The sequence below is a fragment of the Sycon ciliatum genome, chromosome 12 (assembly GCF_964019385.1).
Source record: "Sycon ciliatum chromosome 12, ocSycCili1.1, whole genome shotgun sequence".
NCBI lineage: Eukaryota > Metazoa > Porifera > Calcarea > Leucosolenida > Sycettidae > Sycon > Sycon ciliatum.
Genome location: NC_088654.1, coordinates 17,411,108 through 17,420,375, shown reverse-complemented (window position 1 = coordinate 17,420,375; position 9,268 = coordinate 17,411,108). Strand labels below are relative to the sequence as shown.

At 45.3% G+C, this 9,268-nt stretch overlaps 1 long non-coding RNA gene across 1 annotated transcript; it reads left to right on the top strand.

Annotated features, from left to right (window-relative positions):
* The first annotated feature begins 2,238 nt into the window (after positions 1 to 2,238).
* LOC135828368 (uncharacterized) lies at positions 2,239 to 9,251 on the top strand. Its single transcript, XR_010555648.1, has 3 exons — positions 2,239 to 2,585; positions 5,879 to 5,965; positions 7,222 to 9,251. It is a non-coding gene; the product is annotated as an uncharacterized LOC135828368 (long non-coding RNA).
* Positions 9,252 to 9,268: the final 17 nt, after the last annotated feature.

Sequence of the window (9,268 nt, the reverse complement as noted above, 5' to 3'; positions counted from 1 at the left end):
TCTGAAATGAGGTTGAAATAATAATGGAACAGTCTCCAATAAAGGAACGTCTCTATTAATAGCACGGGGCGGAGGTACATTGAAAAAATAAAGGACCGTGCTTATAATTGAGATAATACGGTAATTATACTCTTGATAATATGTAATAAAATACACATCATGTGACATGACTGAATGCAGGATGAAATTACTATTGCCCTATCAAAAATTTGATAATAATAATAATAATAATAATCATGTAGATCTACAGTGTCTGTTTCAGTACATGACGTGTACTCCTGCTATCATCAGATCATGACCGTAACCATGGTAACCAGGTAACTGCGTAAGAATAGTTAGAACCAGGGAGTCGTAAAAGCCCGGGAGAGGACACGGGATGCGCGCACGCGGACGATGTTTGCCTCGGCCAGAAAGTGAAGCACGCTAGGCCGGCGCGGCCGGATCTGCTCGATCCACGGCGCTGTGCTCGTCTTCAGGGCAGGGAGTCCTAAAATACCAATATTTTACAACTCGTTGTTGACACCATATCCGAAACTGGTGGCGAAGGAAGCATAAACTGTTTTTTAAACATGATTGTGTGTCTGTCTGTCAGACTCAGTACACATGGTACAGGGGTGGGGGGTAGGGTGTGTGTGTGTGGAGGGGGGGGGGGGGAGGCGTGTGTATGTGCACATGTGCTTGTACTTTTGTGTGTGTTTGTACAGTGTTTGTGTGTGCGCGTGCGTGTGTGTGTGCGCATTTTGTGCACAATTCCGTTATGAAGTACAAATGATAGGTTTACCTTTTGTACACTCGCCAAGACTTCGGTTAGATTCACTGAGAACCTTTCTGGCCAACCTGGAGGCTGAGCCTTCCATTTCCTAAACGGCTAAAGTCACCGCGTACTCAGTATACGAGTAGAAAAGTGTTGAAATTATCAAGATTTATAAATAACGACCTGCAACCATGTACAATGTAGATAGATAGGGAACACACATTGATTGTTTTTAAAAGAATCCAGGCAATATCATGAATCATGGAACGAGTGCGTAATAATGCTCTATGTTGCGTTTTGACGATGCTGAAGGAAGGGAGCCGTTGCGATTCACTCACAACACACGCACAGAAGTCCACTCGACTGCAATTTCAGTGCAATTTCTGACACAAATTCATAACTCCACGAGTACGAGGAAGCTCAGCGGATCTCCACAAGAACTTTCGCCCATCACCTGCAATGGAATATGGGCTGTATGATACGACCAGCGGCTAACACGGGAAGTGGCTTCATTTTCCACAAATCTCGTTTCATTCACAACCATGTGGCTGCAATTTCAGTGCAATTTCTGCCACAAATTCAACTCCACGAGTACGAGGAAGCTCAGCGGATCTCCACAAGAACTTTCACCCATCAACTGCAATGGAATATGGGCTGTATGATACGACCAGCGGCTAACACGGGAAGTGGCGTCATTTTCCACAAATCTCGTTTCATTCACAACCACTTGACTGCAATTCAGTGCAATTCTGCCACAAATTCAACTCCACGAGTACGAGGAAGCTCAGCGGATCTCAACACGAACGTTCGCCCATCACCTGCAATGGAATATGGGCTGTATGATACGACCAGCGGCTAACACGGGAAGTGGCGTCATTTTCCACAAATCTCATTTCGTTCACCCCAACGCAAATATAATTGAAGTACAATTAGGGATTTATCTTGCATTTCCATCGCCTCGGAATAAATTAACTTCGATAAACTGAGAGAGAATGAGTGAAGCAGCTGGAAGAATTGAGGATGAAAATAGAGATCAGAAGACTCGACGGAGCAATCGTCTCCGTGCTCTAAGAGAAATCGGAGAATGTCCCAATTAGTATTTCAAGAAGACATCACAATTTTCGAAAATAATAATGTCCTTGCCTCGCAACACCGTTCCCTGGCAGCGTTCCCCGGCAGCGCGAGGCAAAGATGTTTTCTGGGAATGTGTGCCGTGTCCTCTCCCGGGCTTTTACGACTCCCTGCTTACAAGTGTAGTGATACCCGTCACGTGACTTGGTGACAGGCACAACAAAATGACAGGCACAACAAATAAATTATTATTTGTTGTGCCTGCTTTTCTCACATTGAAGTAAGTTTATTTTTGTCAGAAAATAAGGAAGCTAGAATAGTCGTTAGCGATGATGCTCAAGCAACAGTTAGACTGTTTATTCTTCCCTGTTTTCACTGCATTCAGCGAGCACCTGATGTAAGTGCAGTGTGAACGGGGCTGTGAGACTGAGTGCTTGTGAGCTTCGCACTACTACTACTACTACTAGTATGTCTTTCTTCCGCGAGCCAGATGCCGAAACATTTCGTCGTGAATGGTGGAAAGGACATTTTGCCGAAGTACGAGCACTGTGGTGTAGCGGTGGGTACTCGGTCGAACGGCATTCGCCATTCCGTAGCGGACGTGGACGGATTTTGGCACGGAGTCACAGCTCGACGACCACTAACCTGTGTACATAATCATTGCTGTCTTGCCGGCCAATGGGTTTGCCTTCGACAGCATTCTGTTCCGAGCGCTCGTTCTATGCAGAGAGACCGGGACAAAGCCGCGCAATTATCCCCAGTAAGTACTCATCGTGACCCACTTCTTTGTTTGATATTGATCCACCGCGCGCTGCTTGTCACCAAACACAATGTGCAGTACGAAAGTTAATGGTATTACAGGCTCTGCCCTATATGGGTCAGGGAATATTTTACTTTCAATTTTTGCATAGTACCTTTGCTATGAGCTCTGCGCTCAGCGCTTTTTCAGGGTATGATTTTCGGGTTGTTCTTGTCGGGTCGCAGCGTCGCGGACTATTCCATCGTCTTCAGCGTCGAAAAACCACTGGCCATGTGAAATTACAAGGTGGTGAGACGCTTTCGTCTTCCTCTACGAGCGAATTTGTCCGCGCCAGCATACCAAAGTATCGTACGCGCAGTTCGAGTGACGAGGCGTGTGCACTGTATCTGTACACTGTACTGCATGCACTGACTGTGCGGTCGTTCTCGATTCTCCCATCACCCCCATTCATTTCTGTTTCCAGCAAAAGTCCAACTAACCTTTACTTGGCGCACTTCAAATCACAATAACTCAAGAATGGCTGCGCCGATTTGAATAATACTTGCAGATTTTCTATGTACTACGCCTGGGAGAATCGAATGAGACCAAAATCGAAGCGATCGGAGCAAGTTTTGGAAATTGGGTGTAGTCACTAGCTACAGTAGTCGCAAACCTAATCTGGTGCCAAAATGCGTAGATAAGCACTTTCGAAGTCTAGTTTTGCGCATCAATCTCATCCCTAAGAGACACACCTGAAATGCACACTGTACATCATTGGGTGCAGTGAAAAATCAACATGCATCGCAGTTATCTGCGACACATTTCTGAAGTTGCTTTGCACCTCAGAAGAATTGCGTAGCAAACTGCGATGCGACAGTATGTATATAAAACCCAACAGTACGCTTGTACGTGAAATATAAACCCACATACTACCACTAGTGGGATGTATTATACTTATGCTGACCTTCATACAAACTGACAGTCAACTTCTTCCTGTTTCTAAAAAGGAGTTTGCATGCTGGTGGTCTATATGGGGTTTGTATGAAGTATGAGGTTTATATGCCCAATATAAACCACCTGCATGATGGGGCAGTTGACTGGAAGTTTGTATGAAAGGTCAGCATAAAGTAGTATAGTATTTATTCATATTTCTCTAGGGCAGTCCCCACAGACCTATAGTCTCCTTACGCGTTAGAGGCGACGGTTAAATACTGGAATGGCTTGACAGCCAAATTTGTATAGACCCAAACCGATCATCAGCGTTGATTGTCCACTCGAAATATGTTTGTGGAAGGAAACTGGCATGTTGAAGTTTGCTCTGAGGCCAGAGTCAATCGAACTTAGCCACTGCTTTGTGTTGACCCATTGCCTCCAAGTTTCCCGATTTTTCGCTTCAAATCAGAGGTGGCTCCAAACCGGAAAGGTTTTGGAGTGCCCGTCAAATTCACTCTGAGTTCTGAAATTAGGTAATTGCTATCGCTCCACGACGGCCAGTACAGATTAACAATAAGCCTTGTGTGTGCTTCCATTAGTTTTGATTGGTATGCGGTGCTTTATTGGCGAGAGGTGAGCCGCTGTTTACCTGCGACAAGAAGTTGATTTTTCGAAAGTCGTAAAACTCGAGTCGCATTGCGAGGTAACAAGTCAAAAACTCACCTGCTTGGTATTGCGCTTCTGGTCATCGCAGAGCCATGAAATTTTGGCTGGGAGTATAACACATTGTAGTCTCACTGTGACATATGTTTTCTAATCAAAATACGAAGAGAGAAAGTGAATATTGAGTCCGTTCCGGTTTGCAACCTATGTCCTATTTGAAACCGTCGCCTCTACCCACGGCTGTCCCATGCATGCGACGCGCGTTCATTCAATATGGCGGCCAAATTTCAATCTTTTTCATTTTTACGCGACCTGGCCTAGTCGTATGTTTGCAATTTCGCTCGACTTCCATCTCAAACGGGCAAGGTCAACCGAAACCATGGGTGTTTGCCAGGTCATTCGATAGAGTTTAGAGCTTGGACTGGCCTTGCCTTCGACTGTGCCGCCGCTCGAGCGATCTTCTTGGGTTACCCACGCGCTACGCATGGTTTCTTTCTCGACGTGGGTGCAATTATTTTTGGATCGTCGCTCGATTTCAAGGGCTCGCCAAACTCGTCAGCGAATTTTCTCCACCTCGCAGGCAATTTTCTAGTATACCTCGATGTCCTAGCCTTTCGATTTCGTGTATTCCTAAGCTTGACGTGCATCACTGTAGCTTTTCGTGGCCATTTTAGAGACGTTATTTTGTTCAGAAATGGAGGCTCATGTTAGCATCCTGTTGTCGTATTGGAGGGGAGAAATTCGCGTCAGGGAGTGGACGGACGAAGTATCGTGTGGCAGATCATACTGAATCCATCTTGGCAGTGTTAACTTTCATCTCAATGTGGATGAAACCGAATACACCCTGAGCATTTTTGCCACAATTGCAAATTGGCCATGGAATGCACTGCTACTGCCAGGGGCCCAAAATTCTCTGGAGCTCCACCGCTCAAAGACTGGGAGCCACACAGTGGGACAAACTGTTTTAAATGCAAGCCTTCCAAGCCTGGCAGGAAGTCCAAATGCAAAACACAAACGCAAGACAGACTTGCGGCATGGGAGAAAACGCGGGCCATCGCCCGCAAGCACGAGCACATGCACGCCGCCACCACTGACAGCAGCATCACCAACAAAACCTCGCCCCACCACACCAGTACCTGATCACTGGATAGTTGAGTCCGTTTGGTTAACGAATTCAAAAAAGGCAGACAAAATAACAAAACTAATAACACGAGAGTCGCATGGACCGAATCTGATGAGCAGCAGCACGTCACACCCGCATACCAAGCTTAGTAATAGTAGTAGTATAGTATATATTCATATTTCTCGCTATTTTCTAAGCTCTGTTAATGCCATTGAGCACTCTCAGCAGGTTTGGGAATCAACGGATTTGTAAAACTCTTTCCTATGGACAGCTGAACAAGGGTGTAGTCTGTACAGAGTGTATACAAACCTGTTGGACACAACGGGCATTGCATTGCACTGCATGCTGGGGGGTTTCATGTACCAATGCTCGTGACAAGGTTGCTACCCTCGCGCTCACGCTTTAGTCGCCGGTTTGTTTTCACACTTCACTAACAAGCGTGAGCTGCAGTGTGGCGATCAAACCACCTTCTTATAGTTATCAACAAAGTCGCTGTGTGTGTCTGTGTGTATGTGTGCGTGTGTGTGTGTATGTGTGTGTGTATGTGTGTAAATGTACGTGCGCGTACGTGTCAATATTGATCTTTCCTGCACAGGTGGACTCCTTTGAGCAAATATGTATCAACTTCACGAACGAGAAGCTGCAGCAGCTTTTCAACCATACCATGTTCATTCTGGAACAGGTTAGTAGACATAGCCAGCAATCGCATGTCATCACGTACATTGAAAATCAACATAATTTTTCGAATCGACCTTTTTTTCAGGATCACTTTTCAACGAGGACGAAGCAAAGTCGGCCGAACGAAGCCTAGAGGAAGAAAATCACCCTCTCCACTTCACCATCACAATACTGACATAGATACGAGATGAAACAACTAAAAAATCCACAAGAAAACTGTACGACCATCATCGCGCTGACTTTGGTCTGACTTTGGTCTGAGAATTTCTATCACGATCAAAAATGTACGAGGAGCACTCAAAAATAAGCAACAGACGTACCTCTATCGCTCTCTACTCCTTTTTCAAGGCACAAAAGTCGACTCTCCACTTTCAAACCAGGAACCAGACATACCAGTGGTCCTTTTCAGCTGCTCCACGAGCACAGGAAATGTTCACCAAGGGGCGCAGAGCAGCATCCATTCCAGAAAAAGAGCTAAAATACGAGTGAGACTGCATGCCTGAGTACATGAGTACATGTATGAGTACATGCAGAAAATAGTCAATTTCAGCGTTTCTGCTCCAAACAGCAACTAGCTTCGACTAGAAACAAAGATTACACCAAAGGATCAAACAACAACCATTTTCTGCAGTTTTTTTGCAGATGGCTTCCTTGTGCTTGGCCCAGCACGCCAAAAATCACACCTCGGAGGAGTACAAAAATTACAACTCTCAGATGTCCTCGATTGCTGGCCATGGAGAGAAAGAGTGAGAGAGACACAGAGAGAGAGAGACACAGAGAGACACAGAGAGACAGAGAGACAGAGACAGAGGCAGAGGCAGTGACAAAGAGAGAAAGAAAGAGAGAGACCATGCTTATCTCTGTGTATGCCTCAGGAATCACACTGATCCACGCAGAGATTTTGTCCAGATCAAGGTGTACTGTCCTCCGTACACTCATTCCACTTATGGCACAATTTGATTGCACTGCAACGTGTCCACACCGGCAAACCTGCACGCACACTGCACGCCCACTGCACGCCCTGTACTATTTGAACGTTCCACGTTTTCTCTTATGTGTACATGCTGCCTAGCATTGTGGCTTCACACATTCTTGCTGTTTTGTAAATAATTATTGATACCGAGTGGTTATGCCGTTGTGAGTGTGTGTACAGTTGTTGGTTGGCGCTCATCCACTTTTGTTCTAGGGACACTACCAATGAGTTATCTCTAATGCTTTACACCTTTTCCTCTTTTCCTGTTTTTGCTTGTGTGTTCTCAGGAAGAGTAGCATTTGGAGGGTATTGAGTGGAACTTCATTGACTTTGGATTGGATCTGCAGCCTTGCATTGATCTCATTGAGAAGGTATGAGACCATGGGAACTTTGTAAGGTGGAGATTTATATCCAGTGGCTGTCGTGTGTATATGTGTGAATGTGTGTAGGGGTGGGGGTGTCACATTTGATAACTTTTAAAACAAAGCATGCCTGGCATGTACGTTGTGAAGTAGTAAATAGCACAGTATCAGGCATAATTCCCTTTGATATCTTGGACTTGAACTGTCGGTCTTGGAGGAGCGGTTCCTGTTTCCTGGTGTGGAGTAGACCCAGGTGCTCGAAGTCCGTACATGGTATCCTAAGTTCGTACGCCCATAATTTCATGTTCTGTTATTTTATTCGACTCAAATATTTTATGAAGCGGACAGTGTGGTATGTTCTCCTCGCGTAGCAATTTTCAGGGATCTACGATAAGCAGAAGTCCCATACCACGTGAGTGGGTTTTCGAGTGTCCATACGAAATACAAATTGGGTTACATTTCATGCAAAAATATACTTTGCCAAGACCGATTTCGAACGGACACAGCGTCAAACAGACCTTCACTCAATCATCAAGAGCCAGCTTAGAGCTGAGAATGGCCGGAGGAGAAGAATTTACAGAGAACCACCAATCTTTGCAGAAAGGTTGACACTCCTGGCATCTCCACCACTGTTTTCCCGCGGTTTTCACAGCGCAGCTGCTTCTTCTCTGAGCCGACTAAAAACAGCTTGCATTTCGGCAACAAACTACGCTTTTGCAAGAAATACTGGTGGAGGCACATGCCAAACATATCCCTTCGGTGCTTTCGTCGTAACCGAGGGATTGCAAGTTAGCAATTAGCAGAAATATGTGTGTATTTCGAGTCACCCCTGATCAGTCGGACTTAGAGTACCCTCTGCGACACCAAAATTTGATATGAGAAATCAGCGAACTCCAAAGAAACAGATCGGATCGAAAGATGGCCTGGTTCAATCGAGCCTGGCCTCAGAACAAACTTGGACAAGATACCTTCCATCCACGAGCAGGATTCTGGCAAGTGATCATTGCTAGTGTGAGTTTCAGCTCGACAAACACACACTGTAAAAGTGTACGGACTTCGAGCACCTGGGTCTACTGTTTGATTTTTTTCTATCCAGGGTATTTGAACTTTTTTGTGCAGTAGAACCTGTTGTAGTTTATATCCTGGAATAGTCAGCACTTACACTTTCTCTCTCTCTCTCTCTCTCTCTCTCTCTCTCTCTCTCTCTCTCTCTCTCTCTCTCTCTCTCTCTCTCAACTTCTTGTCGACTCAGTTAGTGCAAAGATTTCTTTCCCTAGCTGTGTTGCACTTACCACCCTAAGACCAGATATAGTTCTGTACTCTACGAGTCGTAGGATTGTATTCTGGATGGAGTTGACAGTTTGTGCTGAGGACAGATTCAGTGTCAGTAACTCGCGGAAGGACAGGCGGTATGCGGATCTGGCCGATCAATGCCGAGCAAACGGGTGGCAGGTCGTTTCTTTTTCGGTTGAGGTAGGTGTGCGTGGTTTCATCCCGGACTCTCTTCGGAGGGCTCTGAAAGCGCTTGGGTTTTCTAATCGAAGAATAAAATTTATTTGTAATTTGTGCAGTAAGACATCTCTGCGAAGCAGCTACATCATCTGGTTGCGACGTCAACAAAAACACTGGTCGGAAGATCCACTTTTCTGAGGTACTGTATGTGGGGCTCCGTTTATTGAGGTGCGTTGAAATTTATTCTCTTTATCTTATTATTTCTTTTCTATAATTTCCCCATATGAGTTCCTATCAGTTGCTGTGAACACCTTGAGTGGAGAGCGCTTGCTCGAGTGTTGAACCGGGTTCTTAATGCACCATACCCAGTTCGCAAGGCTGAGCGGGGTTGTGAGCAGGCTTTCATTTCATCTTTTCTTATTATTTCTTATTATTTCTGCTTTTCATCTCATTACAAAAATTCTGCGCTTTTTCTCCATCTGCGCATAAAATCTAGACTGACAACCTGCTTGTTAAATCA